This window comes from Canis lupus, chromosome 13, assembly GCF_011100685.1.
Source record: "Canis lupus familiaris isolate Mischka breed German Shepherd chromosome 13, alternate assembly UU_Cfam_GSD_1.0, whole genome shotgun sequence".
Taxonomy (NCBI): Eukaryota; Metazoa; Chordata; class Mammalia; order Carnivora; family Canidae; genus Canis; species Canis lupus.
In genome coordinates, this window is record NC_049234.1 from 25,483,586 (window position 1) to 25,496,272 (window position 12,687).

The 12,687-nt window shown below is 46.6% G+C and overlaps 1 long non-coding RNA gene across 1 annotated transcript; it reads right to left on the minus strand.

The window, feature by feature from the left end:
- Positions 1-6,935: 6,935 nt before the first annotated feature.
- Positions 6,936-12,008, minus strand: LOC106559615. Its single transcript, XR_005368304.1, has 3 exons — positions 11,956-12,008; positions 10,291-10,485; positions 6,936-7,248 (listed from the first exon to the last, which is right to left on the minus strand). It is a non-coding gene; the product is annotated as an uncharacterized LOC106559615 (long non-coding RNA).
- Positions 12,009-12,687: the final 679 nt, after the last annotated feature.

Below are 12,687 nucleotides of genomic sequence, written 5' to 3' on the forward strand. Positions count from 1 at the left end.
GGCCCCAGGCAAGGCTGGATGTCGTCTGTGAGTCAGAGGCCAACCAGAGACTTAATACACTTACCCTTACTTCCCCAGAGTTCCAGAAAACAAAAGAAATGAGTGTTTGAACAATTTAACAACCTATGTGAAAGAAATCATACTTAGAAAACTGTGATCCTTTGGAAAATGAAAGAAAATGTCATGAGAAAGACCCAACATCAGAGGCTGATATTTGCAGTTGGAATATGAGCCCCAGTTACTGACTTCCTCCGTGCTGGCTGCTTGGCCTCTTCCTGGCTCTACCAGAGAATCAGAGACGGGCACATAGACCAGAGGACCACACGCAGAAGTCTCCAGGCCCAGACCGAGCACCTGTGGCGTGTTGGGCTGTCTGCATGTGCTATCATTGCTGATCCTAATGGTAGGCAGCACAATTCCCATTTTACTCATGAAGAAACTGAACTAAGGCTTAGGGCGATGAAGTAATCACCAAAAGTGGACAGAATGAACCAGGAGCCAGATACTTCCGCAATTAGAGGAGGGTTACGCTGGGTAAACTGACAAAAAAGGCTTCTTTCTCCTCCACTAACTGGATTCCTCTTACCTGGCTGCTACAGCCAAACCTTGCCTCCCTGGCAGGATGTCTTCAGGATGTCTTATGTCTAGTTATGAAGGCTGAAACCAGATTATTGGTGGGAGGCTGCAGCCTTGAGAAATTTATGCTCAACAGACACAGAGGAAAGTGCCACAATTGCCATTAGATGGTCCAGATTCCCTCCTCGGGGTCAAATGCCACCACAAATGTCTTTGTGATACAGGCTTGAGGAGCTGATAATGCAAACCTTAACAACCCGGGCAGGGCACTTTTCATCTCCCTGTGGGCGACGACACTCATCTCAGGATGAAATGGGCCGCGAGGGAAGGGTTTGCGAGTCGACTCACAACTCCAAAGGCTCCCGAAAGATAAGCCCACACCCTGTGCAAAGTTATGACAGGAAGCCCCACCAGGCCCTTGTGATAAGCTCTCCGGGCCCATGGCTGGGGACTGACAATTGTTTGGCAAAGGGGTGGTGTCCACTGCTTCAACCGTGACTTTGGACCAGAGAGTTCTAACAGACAGACGTGCCTCAGGCCAGTAACAGCACTGTATCTGGTGTTAGGGCCTGGCTGAGATTACTTCAAGAGAGAAATATATGCTATTAAGCCCCTACTTGGTGTGAGTGACAGTCTAGTGGCAGGTGACAGCCCTGGATACATATCAAAGAGATGAGGGGACACATGCTGAATTGGCTGTAGTTGACTTTAGGGTTGGGGAGTGGTATTATAACCAGGCTTCCACTGAGCTTCAGCTCCAGGTCTTCCAATTCTATATAACAAATGACTCCCTGCTACTCCCAGATATCTGGCCATGTGTTTAACTGCTCAGAAAACTGGCAGCCATGCATCTACCAGAACAATCTGTGGAATCCTGTTTTATCCCCTTTTGGGGAAGCAGTTACACTGGCCATCTACTGAGAGACACACTAAAGATGCTGGCATCTTGGACTGGGGGAATCCACCCTGCCCATTTCTACAATGCTGCCCTACCTGATGTCTAGCGCTTTGTTCCATGCCCCAAGAGGACCACACGGCCAGGAGTTGCCACACAGATATATAGGATGCTGTTTCCTGTCCCTGGGCCTTTGCACATGCTGTGCTCTCTGCCCAGAACTCTGCTTCCCTGCTCGTTCCCCTGTCACCCCCTCCTGCTCCTCCATGACATGGCTGAGATCATCTCTGTGCTGACCTTTCCTTGAGCCTCCATGGTGAGCTTGTACCCTTCTTCTGTGCTCTCAAAGCTCCCCACCATGAGCTCTGTCAGCACTTATCCTGGGAAACATAACTGCTTGCAGGTCAGTCTTCACCACCAGCCAAGCTCACGGAGAACAAAGGCCTTGTCTTCATCATCTCTACAGCTGTACAGAAGCCACTTGGCCACAAGAAGTGTCTCATAAATGCCTACTTCATTAGGCAGTGTGAAGAAAGGAGCTGAAAATGACATATCAGATAAAGGGCTAGTTTCCAAGATCTATAAAGAACTTATCAAACTCAACACCAAAGAAACAAACAATCCAATCATGAAATGGGCAAAAGACATGAACAGAAATTTCACTAAAGAAGACATACACATGGTCAACAAGCACATGAGAAAATGCTCCACATCACTGGCCATCAGGGAAATACAAATCAAAACCACAGTGAGATACCACCTCACCCCAGTGAGAATGGGGAAAATTAACAAGGCAGGAAACCACAAATGTTGGAGCGGATGTGGAGAAAGGGGAATCCTCTTGCACTGTTGGTGGGAATGGGAACTGGTGCTCTGGGAACTCTGGAAAACTGTGTGGAGGTTCCTCAAAGAGTTAAAAAGAGACCTGCCCTACAACCCAGCAATTGCACTGCTGGGGATTTACCCCAAAGATTCAGATGCAATGAAACGCCGGGACACCTGCACCCCGATGTTTCTAGCAGCAATGTCCACAATAGTGAAACTGTGGAAGGAGCCTCGGTGTCCATCGAAAGATGAATGGATAAAGAAGATGTGGTTTGTGTATACAATGGAATATTACTCAGCTATTAGAAACGACAAATACCCACCATTTGCTTCAACGTGGATGGAACTGGAGGGTATTATGCTGAGTGAAGTAAGTCAATCGGAGAAGGACAAACATTATATGGTCTCATTCATTTGGGGAATATAAAAAATAGTGAAAGGGAATAAAGGGGAAAGGAGAGAAAATAAGTGGGAAATATCAGAGAGGGAGACAGAACATCCTAACTCTGGGAAACAAACAAGGGGTGATGGAAAGGGAGGTGGGCGGGGGGTTGGGGTGACTGGGTGATGGGCAGGCACTGAGGGGGGCACTTGATGGGATGAGCACTGGGTGTTATGCTATATGTTGGCAAAGCGAACTTCAATAAAAAATATACAAAAAAAAAAAAAGGAAGGAGCAGAAACTACAGATCAGATGGAGAGCCACCCCTTTTAGAAATCTCTTCATTTACTCATCTGGCAAATGTTTTTGCATACCTGAGGGGGCAGGGACCACGGTGAAGAGCAAAGTGGGCCTTCTCCCTGCCCTCAGGGAGTTTATGTGCAGGTGAACCAAACAGGCAGCGGCACAGCTATTTCACTGGCATCGTGATCACGACCAGCAAAGAAGAGGGCCAGGAATAAGGTGAAGCAAATGAGACGCTCATCTAGAGTACAAAATTTAAGAAAGTGCCAAAAAAAAAAAAAAAAAAAAAAAAGCAAAAAGAGACTTTAAGGGAACATTTTTTCAAACCAAAATGAGGGCAAAAATGTGTATGATGAACAAAATACCCAAAATTTAAACATTGAAAAATTTTGAAGTAGGTAGGTGTATTAAAACTCACATCATTTTATGTTTGTTTTTTCTTCTTTTCTTTTTTTTTCTTTTCTTTTTTTTTTTTTTTTTTTTTTTTTTTTTGAGAGAGAGAGAGAGAGACCCTGTACTTGTGGGTAAGCAGGGGAGAAGGTGCAAAGGGGCAGAGGGAGAATCTTAAGCAGGCTCTACCCTCAGCACGGAACCCAACACAGGGCTCCATCCCACGACCCTGAGAGCATGACCTGAATGGAATTCAAGTCAGACGCTTAACTGACTGAGCCACCCAGGTGCCCCTACTTTTTCTTATTTCAAAACAGAATTTATTGTTGTTTTTACTTCAATAATTCAGAAATCATTCAAGATCTCCACTTGCTCACACGAAATTGCCAAATGTGGCAATCCTCTCTAATGACAGTAAGATAAGCAAAGCCATAGACGCTGAAAATATGATGGAGGGTTTGCTTCCACTAAACCCAGGAGCACACGTTTTCCCTCTGGCCTCAGGAATTAACGTGGCTCAGCACGGAATAGGTCTTTAGTAAAGATTTGTTATTTTGTTCATCACGGATTTTTTTTGCATTAATTTTGATATTTTAAAATATCGAATTAGAGTATTATTTATCTCGGTTACTGAGAGGATTTGGGGCGGGGGCACTCCCTTGTATTTTGCACCCAAAGCAAGTACCTCACCCATTTTCCCCTGATCCCAGCCTTGCCAGAGATCAGAGGAGAGGAGCTCATCCTAGGCTGGGGGTTCAGGAAAGCTCCCCCACTGTTGGAACAGTGAGCCTGAAGCCTGTAAGGGGTATAAGGGTTTGAGGGCTGGAGAGAGTCCTGCCTACAGTTCAGCCCTGAGCTGGGAAGAGTCTTAGCAAAGCGTAAGAATAAGAATGGCAAACATATATAAGCCTAATATATGCACAGGCAGGCATTATTACCCACATCTTCAAGCTTAAACTAGCACCTGGGTTAAGCTACTTGTTCAAAGTCACACAGCCATGAAGTGATAGAGACAGAATGCGAACCCAGGCAACCTCACGCCCACTGCATCCTGGAAATCCTCTACTCTCTCACTCAGAAAAAAAGTTACTTTGGCTGGAGTGCAGTGAGCTACCAGGAGGCTGGCATGAGAGGAGAATAGTGAGACACGGTGCCAGACGGTCGAGCCTTGGGAAGGTCCCCGCAGGAACCTCGGTGCCACGCTAAAGCCCTCACTGTCATCTCTACAGGTGTCTTGTGCCTTCAGCTTGGAAATCTGGAAACATTTGGCTCAAGCGGTCCCTGGAAAGAAATAGAAGAGGTGCATTTTAATATAATTTAGTTTAATTCAAATGAGGGGGTCTCAGCCAAGCCAGAGTGGGTTCCACACATTGGTGATGGGTGCCCCACCCACGCAGCCAGGCGACAGGGACCTGCCACACGCAGGAACCTCAGCGTCTTCCGTCACTGACCCCCTTCCCAGCACTTTCACTGCATGTGGTGATGTAGAGGGTGATGTCGAGGACACAGATTCTGGCGTCAGACTGTGTGTTCAGTCTTGACTTTGTGACCCCGGGTATTACCTCCAACCTCAAAACCTCAGTTTCTCACCTTTGAGATGAGGTATCATGACAGAACTGGCTTAGCTGGTCACAAACTCACTCTCGTCCTCTGGCACACAGCTAGACCGTATTCACAGCCACCTGGTCGTTAGGTGTGGCTGTGACTAAGTATTGGCCAATCGAATGTGGGAAGGAGCATCGGGGACCACTTCCAGGCCTGACTCACACACCCCCCTTCACCATCCTCCTTGCTCTCTCTCTTGCCCAGGCTGTTAGCAGGATGGTTCACCCAGGGGGACTCTCGAAGCTCTGTGTCAAACAGAAAGCCTCCGTCAAATCCCTAATTAACTGCATGCGGCAGGGAGCCCCTGTCTTGAGCCACGTTCCCTCTTTCCTCGGAGCAGGGCCTGAGACAGAGCCTGGAGGCAATGTGAGCTTTTGAAAACGGGTCTCAGGGAAAGGGAGTGGGGAAGAGCAAGCTGGGCCTGGGAGGGGAGCTAGTTTCAGCAGGGGACTAGCCTTGGCCTGACCCCCTCCAGAGTGCTCCGGGGCATGATCTGTACCACACGAGCTGGTCCCACCTGAAGGCAAGGAGTGGGGTGGTAGCCTTTGTACCTGTCATCAACTGCAGACCACTGCCAGCACCCAGGACATGGGGAATATAAACCCCCTCGTGGGCAAGGATGCTGCTTCTCTCCTCACCACATCATCCAGCAGAAGTCAATTTTCTGGAAAGGGGAGTCAGCTGTGAGTCACTAGCAATCCACACAGCAACTGGACACGGAGTGCGGCGCCCGTAGCATCCACTCCAGTGCCCCTCAGCCTCCCACTCAGGAATTTGGGGACCTTATGTGAATAACAAGTGAGCTTGTTCTTTGTTAAACCCCTACAATTTCGAGGCTTCTGTGCAACACCAATAACACACATTAGAAATAATCTACCTCGGGATGTCTGGGTGGCTCAGCAGTGAGCATCTGCCTTCAGCCCAGGGCGTGATCCCAGGATCCGGGATTGAGTCCCACATCGGGCTCCTTGCAGGAAGCCTGCTACTCCTCTGCCTGTGTCTCTGCCCCTCTCTCTCTGTGTGTGTGTCTCCCATGAATAAATAAATAAAATGTTAAAAAAAAAAAAGGAAAAGAAATATCTACCTCATTGAGCTGCATGATGATTAAATGAGATGCTATCTGATTGTGGTGATTAGTACCTCTGGTTATGCATATGCCTAAATTCATCAAATTATATGCATTCGATGTATGCTGCTTTCTTGGATATCAGTTGTACTGCCAATAAAGCTTTAAAAAATCTTCTGGCTAGATGATGATCAGAAAAAAAATTATAATTCATGAAAGCTTTCATTTAAAAAAAAATACTTAAAGCTACATATTGAAAGGGATACCATGTGCCTAGGAAAATAGACCCAAAGCAGTCAAGATGGTAACATGTTCTAATAAATCTGTCTTTCAAGAAAAATAAAATAAGTTGGCCACCTCCCACAAAAATGAGGTGCCACGCTCAAATTGCTTAACACATGGTGTGTGCTCAAGGACTGTTAGCTGTCATTAGTGATGATTTCTCTGTGGCAGCTACTGGAAATGCAGAAATACGCACTCTGCCCTGCTCTGGTGAACCTCATGGTCTTGGGAGCAGAAGACAGACGGAAACAGACGATTATTACAGAAATACAGAGAGGGCCGTGTCTGAATTATGTGCAGGGGAGCTCACATCTGAATCTACCTAGGGATGGAATAAAATGCTTCAAGGTGGAAAGTAAAGCTTGAGCTGACTTTTCAAGGATAAGCAGGGGCTCTTGGGCAGACAAAGGGGAGCAAACATTCCCAGAGGAGGAGCCATGCATTTCTTTTTTTTTTTCCAGAGATAATAATATATTTTATTTGCTAACATTTTGATTGAGACACAACATACATGAGTATAAAAAGGACACTAATTGTAAATGTATGTAGTTCAGCAGATATGTACTTATTTATTTATTTATTTATTTTTAATTTTTTTTATTGGAGTTCAATTTGCCAACATATAACATAACACCCAGTGCTCATCCCGCCAAGTGCCCCCCTCAGTGCCCATCACCCAGTGTGACTGAGCCATGCATTTCCGATTATACTGGGCACTTCCCTCCGAGCTCCAGGGCTCCCTGTAGTATTTCCACAAGTATTGGTGTTGCCTGCTGTATTGGTCCAGACTTTGGAGTCCCAACTGCCTCTTGGCTGGATGATCCGGGACAAGTCAGGAAGCTTCTTGAGCTGCAGTTGTCATGGGGAAGGATGGCACCCGCCTCTCAAGCTGGGGTTTAATTCCAGGACTGGGCAGCACAATGCCTGGCCAGAGTAGATGAGAGATTAATGTCAGCCCCTCCTCCTCCTTCCCTGCATCCCTTTCCCTTTCTGCACTCCCCCCCCACCGCCACCGCCCCAGGACTTCCTGCTTAGTACCTGCCTCAGTAGCTTCTTAGTCACACATAAGCTCCTACTTCCTTAAACTGCACCCAAGCTACCCAAACCAGAGCAGGAGCTCCAGCTCTGGGCCAGGCACTCCGCATCAGCAGCCCCCCTAGCTCTCTCACCAGCCGCTGCTCACAGCCCAGCCTCTTCTCCCCTCCCCCTCCCTTCCCCCACCTGCCTGCCCCATTCATCTACAGAGGTTTGGGGAAGCACTCACGTGTCAGATACAGAGTGGGTTCCAAGCCTCTGGTGACCTGCCCTATTTTTAGTCATCTGTCAGCCTCCTGCATGCCTTGCCCAAGGTCCCTGGCTGCCAGGCTTTTTCAACGGGAACAGGGACATGGCTGGATACAATAAGATTCGAACTCTGAGTCCCCTCTACCTAAATATTTGCAACTCCAGCCAGTGATTCTAATAGTCCAAGCTTTATGTTTGTGGACTCCTTTCCTCTTCCCCACTCCCCAAACCATTCACTTTCCATCCCTGTTTTTGGTTCACCACCAGGAGCCATCATTTCCATTTCCATTTCCCCAGCAGGGAAAAGCTTCTCCTCTCCAAATATAAAGGTAGGGGAGCAGGGAGGGGGGGTGGTACCATATTGGGCAATTCAGCAGGACCAGGGAAAATTGACAAAAGGATGCATCACACAGGAAAGAAGATTTAAGACTTTAAAGATAAAAATTTGCCAAGAACCTAGGAGTTGGGTCTTAGACATTGTTTCAACTCATAGAGTCTGATGGCCCTGGCTGAAAGCAGGGGAGCTGGGCTCTGGCATCACTGAACCCAAAGTACAATAGCCAAGCAATGCTGTTCCCCAAAGCACAAGTGAGCAAGCCCTGGCCCTGGAGTGCATGCCAGACCTCAGTCCAGTTACCCAGTTTCTCCCTGAGCCTCACTTCCCTCATCTGCAAAATGGGATTGCCAATGATGCCTCCCTCACAGTGATACAGTGGTCCTTGGGTCGGACCATTTACGAAGGTGCTTCTCTCTGAGCGCTGCTCAGCTCACCATCAGTACTCACTAAAGAGTTGTTACTATTATTTTCAGTTTTTAAAGATTTACTTTTAAAAATTATTTGTTTATTTTAGAGGGGGGCTGGGGAGCAGAGCAGGGGGAGGGGCAGAGGGAAAGGGAGAGAGAGAATCTCAAGTAGATTCCACAATGAGCATGGAGCCAGACTCGGGTCTCAATCTCGCAACCCTGGGATCACAACTTGAGCCAAAATTAAGAGCTGGACACTTAACCGACTGAGCCCCCCAGGCATCCCTATTATTTTCAGTTTGATAACTCATCTGCACAACAATCCCATGAACTCCCTCCAAAATTCAGGAGCAGCTGAAAGGTAAGATCAGTTTCTTATTTCTTGCAGCCCTAGCACCTAGCATCGTAACACCCACTCACTGCTGGCTGAAGATGAAAAGGCAGCTGGTGTCATCCCTACTTTATAGATCATGACAGTCCAGCTCTGAGGGATAAGACAACCCAGTTTGTCTGTCTCCAGTCTCTCCCTTCTCTAAGCAATGGCTATCCTCGGCTGCCTTGTTTACAGAAATGATGAGGAATGACAGATAAGGTCAGTAGGGTCATCACAGGTATCTGTCTGAGGGGTGAAGAGGGCTTAGTTTGTTCACATTACAGAACAGGTCCAGGCAGGTGCCCCCTGGTACCTCGCCAGCATACAGAGTTGCCCTGGTTTATGGCCCTAACCTTTTGGAATTTCTAGGCTTGTGGTTTATCTATTTGTTCATCCACTCATTCATTAATTTATTCATTCATTCATTCAGGATGGATTGCAAACCTTGGCACGGAGGAAGCAAAAAATTAAAAAGAAACACAAGGCTCTGCCTTCTGGAAGCTCACAGTTTACCAACAGATATGGGCTTATCCATTTATCCATAAATAATCCTGGTGTAAAGTCACGTGGGTTTTAAAGGAGATTCGCCCAAGATCCTGCTGGGAGATGATAGAGCAGGAGGTCTTCATTACCTTGAAAGCAAGAAGGGGATCAGAGAGGACTTCCTCCAGGAGGAAAGGCTAGAGCTGGGAGGGACTTCGCTGGGTGAACAGGAGGGAAAAGTTGTCCCCAGCAGCGAGAATAAAAGAATAAAATAAAAGCCCCCCAGGAGGCGGGGCTGAGCAGAACCACCGGTGGCTGTGGATGGCTGGCTTCTAGGGAAAGGGCTCAGAGTAACGAGCCTGGAGAAGGCAGCAGGAACCAGGCTGAGCAAGCCTCATGGGCAGTTTGCTCCATCCCAAAGACAATGGTAGACCATGGAAGAATCCAAAGCAAGGCCATGATATAATCAAACTTGTGTTTTAGGAACAGGGTGTACATTTCTGATTTACACGTGAACCTACTCAAATGAGGGCATACTGTCTCCTTCTTCTTCCTCTCAACAATATTTGTCAGCTTTTTGTATTCCAGAACCAAGCATAAGCGTTGCTCTCCCCTGCCTTTCTGGCTGCACCTTCCCTGCTTTCTCAGTAGGACTCTCTCTTTTTGACTTTCCAAGCATGATGTCTCCCAAGCTTCCGCCAAAAGCCAATGTGTTCATTTTCTTTCCACTTTATCCCCTGGGGCGCTCATCTATATCTGAAGCTTCAACATTTGAGCGCCTTGAGGGTGAACTCTGGCCCCAAATCTCCAATAGGGTCTTATAAATGAAAAGCAGATCGCCATAATTCTGCTTAATTACTGGAATTATATTGGCCAATGTTATAAAGGCTTTCTAGAAGACCAGATTTCTAGATCTACAAGAGAGTTTAGCGAAGTCCTGTTGTATGCTAAGATAGCCACAAGTGTATCAGAGTACCAAACAAAGAAGTAAAAAGTAGCATCTATAGATAAAATTTCACATATCAGAGAGAGTTTAGCCCTCTTTAGCAGGTGTTTACTGGGAGACTATTCAATATCCAAACCTGTGCTGGGTAATGCAGAAAACACAACGGCAGTCTTCAACCCTGTTCTTTCTTCAAAGTACTTCCACCTCAGTGGGAACAGCACAGAGGACAAGCAGACATCATGACCAAGAGTTCAAGCTTTGGGCATCCCAGCTCCTTACAAGCATGATCTTGGGGAAGTGATTTCACCTCTCTCCGTGTCAGTCTCCATCTCTAAAATGGAACCATAATGCATCCCTTACAGACTTGCCACGAGGATCCAATGTAATAAAACCATCACGTATAGTGTCTGGCATGTTATAAAGGAGCCACTGTAGGAAAGCGTGTGGTAGCGCCTCAAAAAAGTTAAACATGGAGTTATCAGTTACCATATGACCAATAATTCCACTCCTGGGTGTATACCCCCCAAAAATAGAAATATATGTATGCACACAAAGACTTGGATGTGAACATTTATTGCCACATTATTCATAACAGCCAAAAGGTGGGCCAGCCATCCATCAATGGATGAACGGATGAACAGTTGTGGTATACCCATATTGTGGAACAGTATTTAGCCATAACAAGGAAGAAAGTGTTCGTATATTCTGTAATGTGGATGAAACTTGAAAACATTAGGCTAAATGCAAAAAGCCAGACACAAATGGTCACATGTTGTGAGATTCCATTAATTTGACATATCCAAAATAGGTAAATCCATAGAGACAGAACACAGACTGAGGGTTACCAGGGATCAGGGAAGAATGAATGAGGAACAAATGCTCAATCAATGAGTCCAGGGTATCCTTTTTGAGTGATTAGAATGTTCTAGATAGAGATGGTGGCTGCACAATGTTGTGAATGTAGTAAATATCACTGGATTTTTCACTCTAAAAATGGTTAATTTTATGCTATATAAATTTCACTTCAATTGTCAATAAAAAATCAGGTTTCACCTTTTCCTGAGCCAATCATGACCAACAGGTTGGCTTGAAATTAGCCCCAAAAGACCATAGTGCCAGCCAGGCATGAGCCTGGGCACCTCTATAGCCCTCGGATCCAGGGGAAAACAGGAGACTGTCGCTACCCCATGGAGCTCATGAACAGTCACGAATGCTCTTGGGAGCATTGGGCTCTGGAGCCTGGTTCTCCGCATGTACATCCTGTGCCCACCTCCTACAATCTCTGTGCAAAACATTCAAGACCTCTGGCCCTGTTTCCTCACCAGTGAAATGCAAATAATAGTAATGCCAACCACAGATATGTGAAAATTACAGGGGGTGGATACTTTTCCTGTGGCTGCCCCAACAAATTACCACAAACTGGGGGGCTCAGGATAACAGATTTTATTCCCTCACAATCTAGAAACCAGAAGTGTGAAATCAAGGTATCAGCAGGGCCATACTCCTTCCAGAAGCCAAGGGAAAGAAGCCCTCCTCACCACTCCAGTTTCAGCTGGCTCCAGGCCCACCTCCTCTAGTGGCTATATCCCAGCCTCGGCCTGCTCATGACCTTCTCTTGCCTCTCTCTCTCTCTCTCTCTCTCTCTCTCTTTTTCCATTTAACACATGTTTATTAGATGCCTATATACGAAAGCTTAGGGTGGGTGCTGAGGGGGATCTTGCCTCCCTCTTATAAGCACACTTGTCACTGGATTTAGGGCCCATTTGGGTAATTGAGGATGATCTCATCTTGACATTCTTACCTTAATTATATCAGCAAAGTCCCTTTTTCCAAATAAGGTCACATTCACAGGTGCTGGAAATTACAACATCAACATATTTACTGGGGGACCACCACTCAGCCCACTATGAGGGATAATACACATGAAGTGCTTTTTTAACACTTAGTAAATATCACATATTTCATCATTATTGTCATCACTGTCGCAGTTACTAGCTAGAACCTATCTCAGGCTCTCTTAGGAACAGTAGGACAAACCAATTAAAATCTTCAACACATGAGAGCTCCTTCCAGGCCACAAAAACTCTTCCTCCTTCATTAGGAGTCTTGATTTCTTCCAATGTTCCTTTCCCTTGACCCCCTTTCTAAGTGAATTCTCACAGGGCTTTGTGGCTCTTCTCCCTCATCCATAACCATGGAAAGACTCTCATTTCTGGGTCCCACTCACTACTCTGATATTAGACCTGGGATTCTGTTCCTGTTTCAGCCCTTGGGCCCCATAGTCTAGACTACCTGCATGCCTTTATGGAGCAGCCCCTCATTTTCATCTTCCCCATCCCTTCCATTCAGGCTTTCTTCCCAGCTGCTGCTGGGGGACCAGCTTGCCTCCAGTCCTTAACTAGGGAGTTCATAAAAATCTAAAGCCCAGGCTGTACCCCTAAGCCAATTGAATCAGAATTTCCTGGGAGCATGGGACACTGGAGTCACTCAGCGGTTGGGCGGCTGCCTTCAGCTCAGGTCGTGATCCAGGGAT